The sequence below is a fragment of the Arvicanthis niloticus genome, chromosome 4 (genome assembly GCF_011762505.2).
Source record: "Arvicanthis niloticus isolate mArvNil1 chromosome 4, mArvNil1.pat.X, whole genome shotgun sequence".
NCBI lineage: Eukaryota > Metazoa > Chordata > Mammalia > Rodentia > Muridae > Arvicanthis > Arvicanthis niloticus.
In genome coordinates this window covers 60,149,216-60,166,384 of record NC_047661.1, presented here as the reverse complement: position 1 = coordinate 60,166,384, position 17,169 = coordinate 60,149,216, and the positions used below count along the sequence as shown (strand labels likewise).

Sequence of the window (17,169 nt, the reverse complement as noted above, 5' to 3'; positions counted from 1 at the left end):
GAAAATAGCATATAAGAAGCTGTGCTGCTTAATAAACTTGTTTGCATATGCCATCAATGTATGCAAGGCCTCCTGGTCCCAGCTATTTGTCTTCTGTGTATTCTCATCTCCAGTTCTAGCCCTTTGCCATTCAGGACACTTATTCCTGCAGATTTTGGTAATACCTTAATAGTTCCATTTTTTTTTTCATTTTATTTATTTTAGATAATCATAATTCATATAAAGAAATAAAAAGATTCAAAACATTCTTCTCACTAAATGCATGTTTAGAAGCACAAACATTTCTCCTATAACCCCCAATATAGATTTGCAGTGAATAGTTGCAAGGCCACCATGTGTCTCCCACCTTCCTCTGGAAGTTTCTGGTCCAGGGATGAGCACACTCTTCACAGTTCCTGGAAATCATAAAATATAAAACCTGGCAGAGAAGGAGACAGGGAGCAGTGAGCTGAAATAGCAGAAGCAATGAATCCTATTCTATCCCAGTGTCTATACCAGTAATTAGGTTAGTGTTCACAAAGTTGTGGTTAGGAGGAAGTATTGGCAAAGTATTTGGAAATTCAATATATATTCTAAAGGCCTTTAACCGCATGTGGCCCTTGTTACTGTGGAAGGATCCCACAGTCTTTCCAAATGGCATATTGGACCAGCAGTTGTCAATGAAACCTAGAAGTTATCAATAAAGAGCTTGTCCCCTTATCTCAGAGGTATGCTTCTCCAGACCTCAGTACAGTCTGACCTTGCTTCTTCAAGCTCTAGTTAAAAAATTATCACATTACATACTGCTTGACCAAATTTAAAACAAAGTGAAGCTATCTGGGTGTCCACAGGCATCAAAATAAAGCCATTAACAATTATATGCAGATCTTTGTGTATCAACTTCCACAAAATTCACCATTTAATTTTAGTGGGGCTCAATACAGTGTTTGATTTTGAATGATTATCAACTCTCAATTGAAAAGTAAAAAATAGTAGGTGGGGGCACATCCTCATAGAAGCAGGAGGAGGGGGGATGGGATAGGAGGTTCCTGGGTGGTGAAGGGAATGGGGTAAGGGGATAAAATCTGAAATGTAAATGTAATATCCAATAAAAAATTTAAAAAATGAATATAAAAAAAAGAAAAAAGAAAAGTATAAACTAAATATTAAATTTTAATACAAAACTCAATCCTGCATTGTAATTCTCCATTGCCTATAATGCTAGAATCCAAAAGTTGAATGAGTCCACATACTGTTTATAATTCTTGTAGCAGTGATTTAGTTAATATGTTTTAGGCTCCCAGTGCACTGACCCAAGACCTCTGGATTTGCAAATGAAAGACACACATGCCAGCTAATTTTGATATGCCTTGACTAGCTCAATGGCTAGGCACTTCTAAACCTCCCCACACCTAGTACACACTTGTTGGAAGCTGACACCTAGCAGTAAGCAGCTATCATCTTTGCAGCCATCTCAAGCCACATACCCTGACAAGAGACTTGTTTTCAACAGCCTACAACCACTGAGCACACTCTGATAAACATCTTGTTTTGCTCACATATCTTGTTTTGTTGTTTAATGCCCCCAGCTGCAAGGTGCACGTGGTAAAGTGTCTTCAGTTGTGTTCCCCTGCTTGTCCACAGCTGCAAGGCACATGGTAAAGTGTATATATACCCATGATTTTCTTTGAGTAAACAGAACTTGATCACACACCCTGTCTTGTCGCCATTCTTTGTATCTCTTGCCCTTCCATTGCCACTCTCTCTCTTGCTTAGACTCTGTTGACTGACAAGAACGGACCAAGTCACTTGGCCCCCAAACATGGGGCAGCTTGGAGCAGCATGGACTGGAGCACTTAGCCCCCAAACATGGGGCAGTGTGGGCCGGGACACACACTCCCCTCTGGTGTTCCTGTGTTAACATCTTTTAAAATCTGTATTTTATCTCTGCTACACCATAAAACCATGGATGTGGCCCTTAGAGTCATTTCCCTGGATTCTGACATGGTGGCAAGCCTTTTAGTCTGTTCGCTTTTCTTTGCTGGCATGGCAAGTCCCCTCTTCATTTCTTTCTCCCCCTGCATCGGTCCCTTGTCCATGCAATCTAAAAGCCCCTGCCCAGCCATTGGCTATACAAAAATTCTTTATTACCAATCAAAGCCAGCTAAGAGCAGGGACCCTCAGGTCTGGAAACACAGCCTTTGGGAGCTGAATTAGGACAAAGCATTAGAACCAATTCCCAACAAATTCTCATAGTATATTGAATATTATGAATCTTAAATGCTACAGGCTTCATATATATGTATAATTGTTTTGGAAGATGTCAGCAAACGTAGAGAAATGAATTTTACTGTTCCTGTAATAGAATATATTACTGACTCAGTAAAGATGGTGTAAGAGTGACATTGGGGCCAGAAAAATTATAAAAAGAAATGAATATATTATCAGAAAGTTGTAATTAAACTTCCTCCATTGATGATAAATATTAACAAATTAAAGAATATCATGTGTCCATCTAGAAAGTTCTTTATATACACATGTATGTGCGTGTAGTGTGTATGTGTGTGTACGTATGGTGTGCTCATATATGTGTGTGTGTGCACATCTGAAAGAGCTAGAGGGTTCCATCGGGTGGCCTGCTGGGTCACTCTTGACCTCCTTCCTTGAGACAGAACTTCTCAGTGAACCTGGAATTAGACTGATGGCTATCAATTCCCAGGTAACTTCCTGTTTCTGCTTTCCTCCACACTGGCATTACAGGCATGTGTGACCATACCCAGCATGTTATGTGGGCACTAGGATCTGAACTCAGATTCTTATGACTGCTCAACAAGTACTCCTGAACACGGAGCCGTCTCTCCAGATCCACAAACATTTTTTTTTTTTTTGCCCTAAATTCTACTGATAAGAAATTTCATGATTATTGTTCAAATTTCCCAAGGTTATTCTCATAGTAACTGAGAAACAAACCCTATCTCTACTGTCTGTGGGTGCCACCATCTTACGTAACAAAGTCACACAGGGCTGTATAGTTATCTTGATGTGTTCCTTTATCTCTGCTGGATTAAGACAGTACTTTCAATTTTAGCCATTCCAGTGGGTGTGAAAGTGTCACAATCTTAAAATGTGGTTATAATTTGCATTTGCTATTCTCTTTATAGTTATGAATTTTGCTTTTTCATATTCTGTAACCCCTAAATGCATAGCTACTGTTTTTGCCTTTAACATCTTCTATCCTTGGAAGCACAAGAAACCGTGAAATAACTTTCAAGTTCATCTTTATTTTAACTTTTAGAGTTCTATATTTACTTTTTATGGAACTAAGTTTCCATCTGGTATCAGATTCCTTATGACACAAAAATTCATTTCAATGTTTCTAGATAATGGAAATATCCTTTAAAAATTATACTTGCAACTTTTTTTCAAAACAAATTTTTAAAATTCTCCTTATTCCCTCTTAATTTATGGAAGATATTTTTCATGCTTATATCTAAAGATTTTTCCCATGATTAAAATGAGTTGTCATCCTTATTTTCTGGCTTGCCTGCCTTGTTGCATACAATCCTCTTTTAGACTTATGTGTACTCATCTATAATAATTTTAACTCTGCTCTCTCTCTCTGTCTCTCTGTGTCTCTCTGTCGCTCTCTCTCTCTCCTTCTATCTCTCTCTGCTTTTAGGATTTTTCTTTATTACTGGTCAGGAAATTGATGTTGATATTCTTACCTTATGCTTAGAACTCACTGAGCCTTTACATCAGTAGATTAGTACATTTCGTCAACTTTAAAAATTGTTTATTAAAACAACTTTTCCCACTTCTTCTCAAAAGCCAAGTGTATTTTTTATTGGATATTTTATTTACATTTCAGATGCCATCCCCTTTCACCATTTCCCCTCCCTAGAAAACCCCTATCCCATGCCCCCTTTTCCTTTTTGCTTTTATACAATTTTTTTAAAATGTTAATCAAAGGTTTTATAAGTTTGGTATTGCTCAATCAGAAGTGTATCCCAATACCCAACCTAGATATATCAACTGTGCCAAGTGTATTTTTATAAGGGTTATTTTTTTTCTCCCCAGAAGGTGATGGAGTTCTGACCATTCAGTTTTACATTTCTTTTCTTTTCCTTTTTCTTTTTTTTTTTTTTTCCTTTTAATTTGAGAGCTGGGAGAAGGCGTTGGATCAGACTTAGCCCATAGCCTTGTACATACATACTTTTCCTCTGAGTTCCTCTCTAGCCCTATCCTGAATATTTTCAATTTCAAAAACTGTACATTCAAAATTTGTTTTCTCTTTCTCTACTAATAGCTGTCAATCCAACCCAGTTATACTTTATTTCAGAACCTGGCTTGCTTGGTTGGTTGGGTGGGTGGGTGGGTGGTTGGTTGGATTGGGTTGGTTGGTTTGGTTTGGTTTCTTGTTTTTAGTTTTTTTTTTTTTAAGGTTCTTTTTATCTTTTTGTTCCTTTCTTCTCTATTTGCCTCTCTCGTACCTGAGCACATTGAGCATATTTCAGATGTCAGCTCTCATGCTCTCGTCTGCCAAAGGCATCACCTTTCATTTCTGTCTCTGTTCCTGTACACAGAGGAAATAATTTCTTCTTAGGATAGATCACATTTTCTTCCTTTTCCATAATCCAGGAATTTGAGGATTGCATATGTGACTGTGAACATTTCATGATACAGAGTGGCAGATTTGTTTATCTGTGTGAATGTATATGTTTCTGTGGGGGGATGTATAAATGGGTGGGGAGGTGGTACGTTAACACATATGTAAACATACATTCCGAAGACAAAGCTTAATGTTGAACATCTTTCTCAGTCGGTCTTCACCTTATATTTTAATATAGTATTTTTGTAAATTCTAGGAAATGTATTAATGTTCTATGGTAATTGTTAATTTGGACCCTATGTATCTACAGATTCATACTTAGCTAAAGAAAGAGTAAAAAGTATTCATCCACAAATATCCAGAATTTTCTCTTTTGGTAGCATCATTTCAATGCTCATAACTATGATAAGAATGGAAAGAAATTATTATTGAGTTCCCTTGGTTTGGATTACAGAATAGAGATTACCTCCAGTGAGTCAGTTGAAGCAGCCACAGATGAAACTCAGTCTTACGTTGTTGTTATTGTTGTCCTGAATTAATGTACAAATAGCCAGCAAGATGGTCCAATGGATGAAGACACTCACAGTATAAGGATGTTACTCTAACAGCTTCCTCCAGTCTCTACACACATGCCATGGCTTGAGCTCACCCCCTTCCTAAAGCACCTCTCTCTCTCTCTCTCTCTCTCTCTCTCTCTCTCTCTCTCTCTCTCTCTCTCTCTCTCCCACACACACACATACACACACACCACATGCACATGCACACAATTAGACAGACAGACAGACGGATGGACGGGCAGATGGACAGACAGACAGACAGACAGACAGAATAGAGAAATATCCTCAATGGTAAAAACTGACATCATTCTGATATCAAGTATGCTTGGTAGGAATTCCGTGAGCTGAAACAACCTCCTAAACTTTCTATGCCTGAACACTTCACCTATTGGTAGGATGGAAATAACTTCCTTAGAGTTGTGATGAGATTGCTGGATGAGTTAGTATGTGACGCACTTAGAAGATCAGAGGAATGTAGGAGCACAACATCATGGCTGCTGATATTCAGCCTACGGCGAGCATCCCTTCACTTGCCTCTCAGAGTGATTCCTTCTCTCATGATATGAAGGAAGGACTCTATAAAATTGAACTTCTCATTGCAGTTCAGAGAAGAAAATGTAGTGACAATGTTTTTATATTTTTATGAAGAGAACTTATTTTGAGATTTTGATAACTATACTTGTTATCATGTTATATAGTTTTGAACATATTGGGAAGAAAGAAGAAATAGTGTATTTCTTCTATGTTAGACACAGCTTACCAATTTCTTTCACATATGTATACATTTTAAAAACTTTTACAGAAGTAGATTTCCATGTGATCCTTAGTGGCCATTAGTGGCACTTGGTGTTAATTATCTGCCCCTCTATTTTCTCCCTTAACCCTATCTTCCTTCTCCAGCCATATTTAATTTTCTTGTTCCAGTCTGTTCCCTGTCTCTCCACAACTACATATTCAATTTCTTCTTCCTTAGTAGATTGCTCCCTCACCCCAATCCTTTTTTCTATACCTAACCTCCATGATTATGCAGATTATAGCATGCCTATCAAGGAGTTAACATCAACATATAAAGAATAGCATGCCATATTTATCGTTGGGGCCTCAGTTACTTCACACTGGATAATTTTTTTGTACCTCCATCCACAAATGTCAGAGACCTACTCATTATAATATTCAGGAGCCTCGAAAAATTGTACATAGATATTGTTTAAATTTGAGTTTATAATGGAATATCTTATTTTCTTCATCTATAGTGATTGTAAGTTTCTTTCTGAGTATAGTAGTCTGGACTGGCATCTGTAGACCCAGAGTCTAAAAGACATCTATCCAGGCCCCTCTGGCTTTTTCTGAATCTCCATTGAGAAGTCAAGTGTAATTCTAATAGGGCTGCCCTTGTGCATTATTTGGTATTTTTCCCTTGAATCTTTTAGTACTCTTTTCTTTGTTCCTTATGTTTAATGTTGTAATTATTATGTGGTGAGAGAACTTTGTATTTCAGTCCAATCTATTTGGTGTTCTGTACACTTACTGTACCATTATGGGTATCTCCTTCTTTAGGTTAAGAAAATTTTGTTGAAAATATTTTCTAGGCCTTTGATCAGAGTTTCTTTTTCCTTCCTCTATACCAATTATTCTTTGGTTTGATCTTCACATGTCCCAGAATTCCTAGATGTTTCTAACATTTTCTTTGATGTATCTACTTCTTCTATTTTATCTTTAACACCTGAGAGTCTCTCTTCCATCTTTTGTATTCTGTTGCAGCTTGTCACTATAAATACTATTTAAATTGCTGGGTTTTTTTTTCATTTCCAGAATTGTTTCAATTTGTGGGTTTTTTTTTTTTATTGATTCTATTTCCAATTTCAGATCTTAAATAGGTTTCTTTATATCCTTACACTTTTTGTTCGTGTTTCCCTGGATTTCTTTAAAGAATTTACTAATTCACTCTTTAAGCGCCTATATCATATTCATAAAGGATTTTAAAGATCTTCTTGTGATTCAACTATATTGAATAATTCAGGGTATGCTGTTATGAGATAGGTGAGCTTTAGGGAAGACATATTACCCTGGATTTATTGTGGTTTTACACTGGTATCTGGGTGTATGGCTTCGTGATGACTAAAGGTCTAGGTGCCTATTTCTGGGTTTGTCATTGTTGAGTGGGTTTATAGTTTCTATTTCTTCTCTGGATTTTCTTGTAGTGTTATGGTTGTGAATTTCTTGTGTTCCTGTTCTGTTCAATTGGTTTACATAAACGGAATGCCTGCTGGTGTTGGGTACTTGATAGTTGTGTTGAGTTGGGAGAAGGAAGGTTGGAAAAGAAGGTCTTTGTGATCCATTGAGAATGGGATCAAGGAGGAAAGAGACCACAAGAGGTTTCCCAGCTACAGAGCTGGGCTGAAACAGGGGGATGATTAGTTCTCAGGAGCAATAGGAAGGGTGTGGGTTTGTTTTCAGCTGACTTGTTGCACTGGGGAGAGTGACCCTTGGATAATATCTGCTGGCTTCGGGTCTGGGGTACAGCAAGGAGTGGGAGTAAGGTGGTTAGGAAAAGCTGGTCTGTGGAATATGGGCACTGGGGAGAAAAGGCTGAAGCTGGTGCTCTGTTGCAGCACTAGGGACAAGACTGGGGGCGTCGGGTCTAGGGAAACAGAGACAAAAGAAAGTCTGAAGGCAGCTTACCTGGTTTTTGGGCAAACAATTGGTAATTTTTTTTCCTTTTCTAGAGCCTGTTGCTTTGGCTGCATGATGGTGTCCTTTTCCACAGAGAAGCTTCTTAGTTTCATGAGGTCTCATTTATTAATCATCGTTCGTACTGTCTGTGCTATTAGTATCTTGTTCAGAAAGTGTTTTCCTTTGTCAATGAGTTCAAGACTATTGCACACTTTCTCTTCTAGCATATTCAAGGTATATGGCCTTATAATGAGATACTTGATCCATTTGAGGTTGAGTTTTGTTTAGTGCGAAAAATATGGATCTATTAGCAGTCTTGTACATGCAGACATCCAGTCTAACCAGCACCATTTCTTTAAGTTGTGTTTGGTTTTTTTGTTTGTTTGTTGAGTGTATATTTATTTCTTCTTTTTTTTTATCAGAAGTCAGGTGTCCATAGGCGAGTCGACTTATGTCTGAGTCTTTAATTCAAGTCCATTGATCAGCATATCAGTTTTCAGACACCATGCTCTTTTTATTACTATAACTCTATAGTGTAGTTTGAGATCACAGATGGGGATGCCTCCAATAGTTCTTTTATTCTTCAGCATTAGTGAAGATATCCTGGATGTGTGTGTGTGTGTGTGTGTGTGTGTGTGTGTGTGTGTGTGTGTGTGTGTTTTCATATGAGGCTGAAAATTATCTTTAATTTCTGTGAAGAACTGTGTTGTAATTTTACTGGGGATTATATTGACTCTGTGGACTGTTTTGGTAGGGTAGTTATTTTCATTGTAGTAATCCTAATTGATGTGTGAGCATAGACATTCTCTCCATCTCCTGATACCTGACAAAGCCTTCTTTGAAATTCATTTCCAATAGATTAATCATATTTTAAGTTTGTACCATGTAGCATTCTGGAAGATTCAGTATCCTATTATGGGGAGAAGACTCCAGTTGATGGTCACTGTGCATTTCAAATGGGTCTTTTTGCCTATGAATTCTCTTTATGCAGTTGACAAAACAAAGTGTTTCTCTCTCTCTCTCTCTCTCTCTCTCTCTCTCTCTCTCTCTCTCTCTCTCTGTGTGTGTGTGTGTCTGTGTGTGTGTGTGTGTATGTATGAGACAGACAGAGAGAGAGAGAGAGAGAGAGAGAGAGAGAGAGAGAGAGAGAGAGAGAGAGAAACTAAAAAGACCTAAAATAATATTTGATGATAAAAGAAACAGAAATTTTGTCTCAAGCTGTGATTCTCTATGATAAATTCTGGTAATGAATTAATTTATAAAAAATAAATAAAATTGTCATCATTCCCAACTTCTGAGTTATACCACTGCCCCAGTGACACTGGTAAAGCTGAAAATCAGAGAAGCATTTGTTCAACGTTTTGTTCTCTGGTATTTGGCCAAACGTCAAGGACATCAAAGCATTCTTATAACCTATGCGTTGTTTTTCATTTCTCCACAGTCTTCACTGACAATGAAAGATTTAGAAGATTATTCTTTTGTTGTTCTTATTTATGTTCAAAGCTCAGCTCCTTTCAGGCAGCAGTACTGTAAGTCTGCTGCAAATGCTGACTGATTCCAAATCTCAGTTGCATATATTTTTCATCTTATTGTTTGACAAACATGCAATAATCACAACATAAGCATACTCTAGTATAACAACAAAACAGCACTGTTGGCCAGAAAGATTTCCTCTGTTATTAGAGATGGATGGAAAGACTAGCATATAAATAAAGAAAATTGAAAACTCTGCTAAAAATCAGAATCACTTTTTATTTCCTGAAGACAAGTAATGAATTTACCTCTTGGACTCTTGCAATCAATTGATTGGCACAATAATAAGAGAAAATATTGATTATCCAAAAGAAAAATATTTTGGCAAAATGAGCATGAAAAAATAGAGTGAATTAATGGATGTACTGCAGACACATTAAGGGAAGGTGAAGAGCAAGGAGAGGAAATGTATTCTCCTTATTTATATTTTAACATTTGTAAATGAATTTAATTGTCCCTAATATCAATTCTAATTTTTAATGTTTATATTTTTGAGAATTTCATATGTGAATATTATATTACATTATTCCCACCCTTCCCTCTCCTGCCTCCAACGCCTCCCTCACCTCCCCCTCATATTCATGATCTTTTCTTGGCTGTAACACAGGGAAAATGACTTTTCCACAGGGTCAAACATCTCAATAGGTTATACAATCCTAAGTAATCACCCCTAACACATACAAGGAGCAACACTAAGTGGACTCAGTAGTGTGTGTTGGGGTGTGTGTGTGTGTGTGTGTGTGTGTGTGTGTGTTATATGTATGTGTATACATACATATATACATTTATGTTACACTGATAAAGCATTAAGAGGTTAGGAATTCGCAACTTTCACAGCATTTCAAAATTCTATCCAAACTGTAAGAATTTACTCGTTTAGAACTTGTTTTGTGGAACTAAGAGGAGTGATTCAGTAAAGAAACACTTGGACCAACAAACAAAAGCATTAGCACAAAAAAAAAAAAAAGAAGAAAAAAAAAGAAAATTCCTAAACCTAGGCCACAGGAATGTAAGTGATAGGTGTCGCTTCCCTTTCAGAACTTGAAAACAGCAGGGACTTTCTCTGTGACCTTTCATTTTGCCTCTGGAGGCAAATGACAGAGTGTATAGGGAACAGGAGCATCACCCAAAGTGAAAGGAGCCATTCTCTACATTCCTCATTGAAATTAGGAATGCTAATTCCTGCTATCCAGGAATTCCTTCTCAGAGCTAGGAAAGGAGGGAAAATCATCTTTGGTTTGGACCACCAATACCACCTCATCACAACTCAAAATGTTTGCTATAACAGCTAGATATGTTTTTTCATACTGCCTTTGAAATAAACAGATTACAGGCAGGAAGCATCAAACCCAGCATGAACCTCTAAAGCAACAAAGCAAAATAAATATCTATATAGAATTGGGGGGAAAATCTACCCTTATTAACTAGAATTTTAGTTAACTACATACATTAAAAAGCCAGAATATGAAGGCCTGGACAAAGACAGCTAATATTACCTTACATATAATGACATTCATATTAGATATGAAAATAGCACAGCTGCTTAAGTAAATCATCAGAGGTCACAATAGTACCTTGTTTCTTCTACTGCATCATCTTGGCCTGAGATTGCCATGAGGTTTCCCACATACGAACAGCAAGGCATTTCAAACAGAAGGAGAAAGAAGTTCAAGACCAAAAGGCATATTTCCTTTAATTTACTGGTTCTCAACCTTCCTAATGCTGTGACCCTTTAATACATTTCCTCATGACCCCCATGCATCAAATTGGTTTTGTTGCTACTTCCTAACTGTAATTTTGCTACTGTTATGAATCGTAATGTAAATAGTTTTAGAGACAGAGGTTTGCCAAAGGGGTCACAACTCACAGTTTGAAAAACACTATTTTAATATAATAGAAACAAGATTTTTTCGGAAAGCCATTCTAATAAACCCACCTACAGGGTATCAGCAAGGAGAGAGTTGCATAGCTGTGCTGAGCTGCAAATGCTATAAAACCAGTAAGTATAGACACACTCTCAGGAGAAGTGTACTTGTCATAATTTCTTATTCTCCTATGTATCACTCCATCAGAAACTTTTAAAAATATGGATTATATCATGCACACTTCATTAAGTGTGCCAATATTATATGCATATATGAAACATGATGTTAAGAGCCATATGTATTATGAGGAAAGGTATAATATTTTAAAATATATGTATGCACATAGGCATATTCTCATAAAATCAATTATACTAAATAAATTGTAAAATATTTAAATTCATAATACGTATTAAATTTTGCTCACACTTACTAGCAAATGGCTATATTACTAGCTGTACTAGTAAGTATTATAGCACTTACTAGGAAAGAGCTATATTTTAACTGCATAATTAAGAAGTATGAACTAAGGGACAAAGAAACACTGGCATGTAACTAGTAGGGTGGACTATGCAGTTGATGAAAAGCTTTAAAATCTTTTATAAGAGTTGTCTATGATTGCATGAGACAGGTCACACAAACATAATGTTGAACCTTCAGTTATAAATATGCTTCTAAAACCCTAGTCCCACTTGAGCGTAATAGAGTCTAGAATTCCAGCACTCAGGAGGCTGAGGCAGGACAATCTCAAGTTTGAGTTTTACCTGGGCTATACTCTTTTTTAAAAATAAACACATACATAAAATACAGGATATCAAGTGCCAGCAGGGATATGGAAAATTTGTACAGTTGGTGAGTATGAGCAATGGTTAAAAGAATGTAGAAAGCTGTGTTAGAATTGGAAACAGATTTTTCTATGGTATGAGACTCTACTACAACAGGTTTTCTACTAATACAACAGAAGCTCAGATCTGATTCTTGGATTCTGATCCTCATTCCATTGAATAGAGAAAATGGTTTACTTCTATGGGTTTCTATAAGCAATGGGTGCTCTAAGATCAAATGTGGATTTTATAAATAGCTATACTACATGACTTGGATGCATTCTTTCTCAGAGTCAAGAAAGCACTAATAAGAAAGGGCCATAATTTTAAGCATCATAGACCCTGTCAAAAGTGGATGGGCTTTCCCCAGATGTTTCTTAGCCAGAGTACCTACAGCAGTCACAGCAGGCATCTATTCTTGACTGCTGAGTCTAAAGTGCTGGAGATACCACATGTGTTCTCTTAAAGTAGCAGTGCTTTCTAACAAACCATATAGCTATGCCTTAAAGAAAATACTATATATTCCAGTAATTCTGTTCACAATAGATATGCAAAGGAATTGAAAGCAAGGAGTCAACAATCCTTGCACCTTCATGCAGCATTATTCAGTACTGAAAGAGTGTGTATGTCTCAATGGATAAGAGCAAAATGTGATATAAATACACAGTGGAATATTATTCAGAATTAAAAAGAATGTCTGACACATGCAACAACATGGGCTAGACTTCACAACACTATATCAAGTAAAAACAAGTTTGTAAAAAAAAAAAAAGAAAGAAAAGAAAAAGACATATGCTCTACTATGCCACTAAATAAGTTCACAAAAGTGGCAAATCCATAGTTATACAAGGTACAGTTGTAGATGCCAGGGAACAGAAAAAAGATTGCTGAGTCGGTGTTTAAAGGGTATGAGGTGACTTAGAAACAGGGACAAAATATACACATGCAAAAAAAAAAAAAAAAAAAAAAAAAAAAGGCCCTCTCTAGGATCATAGCTTCTCATCAAGTGAGAATCTGAGATCCAAGCACAATTACAAACATGGCTATGAACCAACATAGAGACAATACTTCATTATAAATATTTTAAATAAGAAAAGTAAAGCATCAGTAAACAAGACTTAATGCCCGGATGCTTATAACCTTAGGTATGCCCTCACTTTTCTCCCAAATATCAGCTGACAGTCTCCCAAAGGAGACTATTAACTCTGTTTTCAGTAAAGATATTCTAAATTGTTACATGCCTATAATCTAGATATTTTACTTGGCAACTATAATCCTCATTGAAAACAACATTAATAGTTTTTTTGAAAGATAGTCAGAAATGTGATTATAGAGTCTTCAGTCTTCAGTAAGGCATCTACGTTATCCCCTCTCTGCCAAGACTTGGAAATCATCATTCAAGAGGGGGATGTAAGAGCGAGAGGACAAAGACTGTTTTGAAATAGCATCTTCTGGAAAACATGCCTCTATTTTAGCTATAATCACAAAATCTATAAAAGCAAAACAAAAAATTTACTTTCAATGGTTGCCTTCATAAGACTTGAACAATATCAAATGACTTAACATTACAGCAAAAATAGGGGAAGGGCTCACAAGGCCTGATCTGTAGCTTACACACTATTGGTAGTTGGCTGTTGCCAGGAAAGGAGATTCACCTTTAGTAGGTTATCCACGGTCCAGTGAATGGTCCTATACCCATGTTCATATGGACAGTACAAATTAGAGTCAGAGTATTAGATAGATGATAGATAGATAGATAGATAGATAGATAGATAGATAGATAGGATAGGTAGATAGTAGATAGAGGATAGATAATAGAGATAAATAGAAGATAGATACATAGATGATAGATAGATAGATAGATAGATAGATAGATAGATAGATAGATAGATAGATAATAGAAAGATAAGATGAAAATACACAGATTTAAGAGTAGTGATGTAAGTTGTTCAGGTGGAAACAAAGGTTGGTTATAATCAAATGCATTTTATATGTATATAAAATTCTCAAAAAATATTTTTAAAGTACTAACATGAAATTGTATGCTTTCTAGCACAATAAATATATTCCCATGTATGTGTGTATATATGTATGTATATAAATATATGTGTATGTGATATAATGTATATTTCCCATATGCATATATGGGAACAAATATAGAGAAAGAATATATATATACACATACACACACAAATGTAGGAACTAGAGGTATAAGTGTGAAAATATAAATGTTAGAAAAGTTTGTTAGAGAGATATCAAAGACCATTAGAACTGAGACTAAACAATCCACATCCAAATGATGACTTACTATTTTTATTCAGGGTTATAAATAAATTTGGCATTGATTCTGTTGCTATTATTTCAGATCCCTTTTCAGTACCAAGCCTATGAATGGGTTTCCTAATTCTATAACTAATTCAATGTCCTTTTAAAAATAAAAGTTGGTCAATAATTAAAGATATTTATAAGATCACTTCCCTTGGGGGTTATTATCTGATCTTGAAGCACAAATAATCAGAGACCTAGCAGTGTCCATTAAAAGCTTCTCAGAAGAAAGAATTCTAAGAAATGACCTTGAAATAATTCAAGGTTCAGATACCATTCTTGATCAAAACTGCTATGAGGCAACAGAAGTGACTGAGACTGAAAGAAACCCATGGCTCTGCTGAGGTAGAGTTTCTTGAAGAGGTAGCAAGTTTTAGAAAACCAGGTTGAAATCTTGAATAAAAGAACATGAAAAAGGGTATTTTTGCAAAAGCAACAAAACCATAGCACATTAACAAATTAAAAAAAAGTGTCAAATGTCTTTTTGAAATAATTGCTATTACTTTATTACTTAATAGGACAAACAAGTTACAATGCTTTAAAAGAAGATTCAAGCCACACACATTTATAATGAGAAGAGGAATGCTAAACATATTTATAAAAGAATACACAACTGACAGAATTGGACAATATTCTCAGGTGCATTGCATCAGCTTCAATTTGCATTTCTATGGACAGAAATCATTTGCATTGCTCTCATCTTCTGACAAACTTGCACCAATCCTAGTGCAATTATAAGCAGCCTAATTAAAGACAGAGGCAGATATAATTCAAAAGGAAAAGTTGGGCAGGCACTCATTTCATTTCAAATCTTTCCACAATCTTCTCCCGCAATATGTGAATAAAAAACAAGTAAATTTAAAAGGGACACAGCTGGACCTTCTGAGAATACACAACAAAAATTGTGAATAAAATCTCTGGAATAAAGGAAAAATAGTATAATGAAAATTCTAAAACTAGCATAGACTAACAAAGAACTATTTAAGAAAATAGAGACCACATATATCGAATACACATAGATCACATAAATCAATCACATACATCACACACACATATATACATACACATATGCATTCATGTTGTATAGGTGTGTGGGAGTCATGCTGCCTTAGTTTCAAATATCACTATATCTATTTTTTAAAATAAGAAACCCTCTCAGTTCCTTTCCCTCTTCTAGAAATCAAGCCACACACCACAGAGCTAATTAGCCTCTGCTGTGAAAATTAGATCACACATATCTGGAAAAAAGCATGCCAGCTTCTCTCTCACTGTAAGTTCAAAATACATTTATGGTTCTACCCAGTACCTGCTTCCTTAATGTTCCTAGTATGTTTGAAATCACTTGATATAAAACCTCATGTTATCCCCTGAAAATCTAAAGGTCCCAAATCCCCTTTGTTTGAAGGATTTTGCTGAAGAGTCTAAGATAGCTCTTCACACCTGCATAATTCTGTAGATGATATTACTTTTCCACTCCTGTTTCACTTTTAGCTTCCAGGATTTGAAAAGAAAATTCTCTCTCTCTCTCTCTCTCTCTCTCTCTCTCTCTCTCTCTCTCTCTCTTTCTCCTCTCTTCTCTTGTCTTCTCTCTCTCTCTCTCTCTCTCTCTCTCTTTCTCCTCTCTTCTCTTCTCTCTCTCTCTCTCTTTCTCCTCTCTTCTCTTCTCTCTCTCTCTCTCTCTCTCTCTCTTTCTCCTCTCTTCTCTTCTCTCTCTCTCTCTCTCTCTTTCTCCTCTCTTCTCTTCTCTTCTCTCTCTCTCTCTCTCTCTCTCTCTCTCTCTCTCTCTCTCTTTCTCCTCTCTTCTCTTCTCTCTCTCTCTCTCTCTCTCTCTCTCTCTCTCTCTCTCTCTCTTTCTCCTCTCTTCCTTCCTCCTTTTAAGAACTCATGCTGCCACAAGTATGATGCACTATCGCTCTTCTTCTCTGACTCCATGGCCCAATCACACTTTCACTATGCTCCTACACACTATGGTCAAGAAGTTCTCTCTCCTAATAAAGCTCATTTTGGAGAGTAATTGGTTGTCTCAATTAGGGCTTCTACTGTTGAGAAGAGACACCATAATCAAGGCAACTCTTATAAAGAACAGCATTTCATTAGGATTAACTAACAGGTTCAGAGTCCATTATCATCCAGTAAAGAAGTATGCCAGCATCCAGGCAGGCATGGCACTGGAGGATCTGAGACTAATACATCTTCATCTGAAGGAAGCCAGGAGCAGACTGTCTTCCAGGGGGAGGAGCTCAAAGCCCACCCCCACACTTCCTCCAACAAAGCGACACCTACTCCAACAAGAACACACCTCTTAATAATGCCACTCCCTGGGCCAAGTATATTCAAACCACCAACATTCCACTCCCTGGTTCCCATAGGCTTGTTCAAACCCATGAGTCTATGGTGGCCATACCTAGCCATAACAGAATGCAAAATACATTTAGTCCAAATTCAGAAGTCCCATAGTCTATTACAGTCTCAAGAATGTTAAAAGTCAAAAGTTCAAAGTCTCTTCTAAGGTGCATGCAATCTCTTAACTGCAATCCTTTAAGAAATCAAAATCAAAAAAAAAAAAAAAAAAAAAAAAAAAAAAGATCACATAGCTCCAACATTAGGCAGGGTATATGTTACCATTCCAAAACATCATGGTAAGGAAATACTGGACCAAACCAAGACCAAAAACCAGCTGGGCAAACTCCAAACTGTGCATCTCCATGTCTGAGGTCAAAGCATTCGTCAGATCTTTAAAACCTTTCAGCTTTGTTGAGTACAACAAAATCCCTTCATTAGGGCTATTCCACTTCCTGTTAGCAGCT

The 17,169-nt window shown here is 36.5% G+C and overlaps 1 pseudogene; it reads right to left on the bottom strand.

The window, feature by feature from the left end:
* The window catches only part of LOC117707347 (pancreatic progenitor cell differentiation and proliferation factor pseudogene), a 52,747-nt pseudogene extending 44,816 nt beyond the window's left edge, over positions 1-7,931 (bottom strand).
* Positions 7,932-17,169: the final 9,238 nt, after the last annotated feature.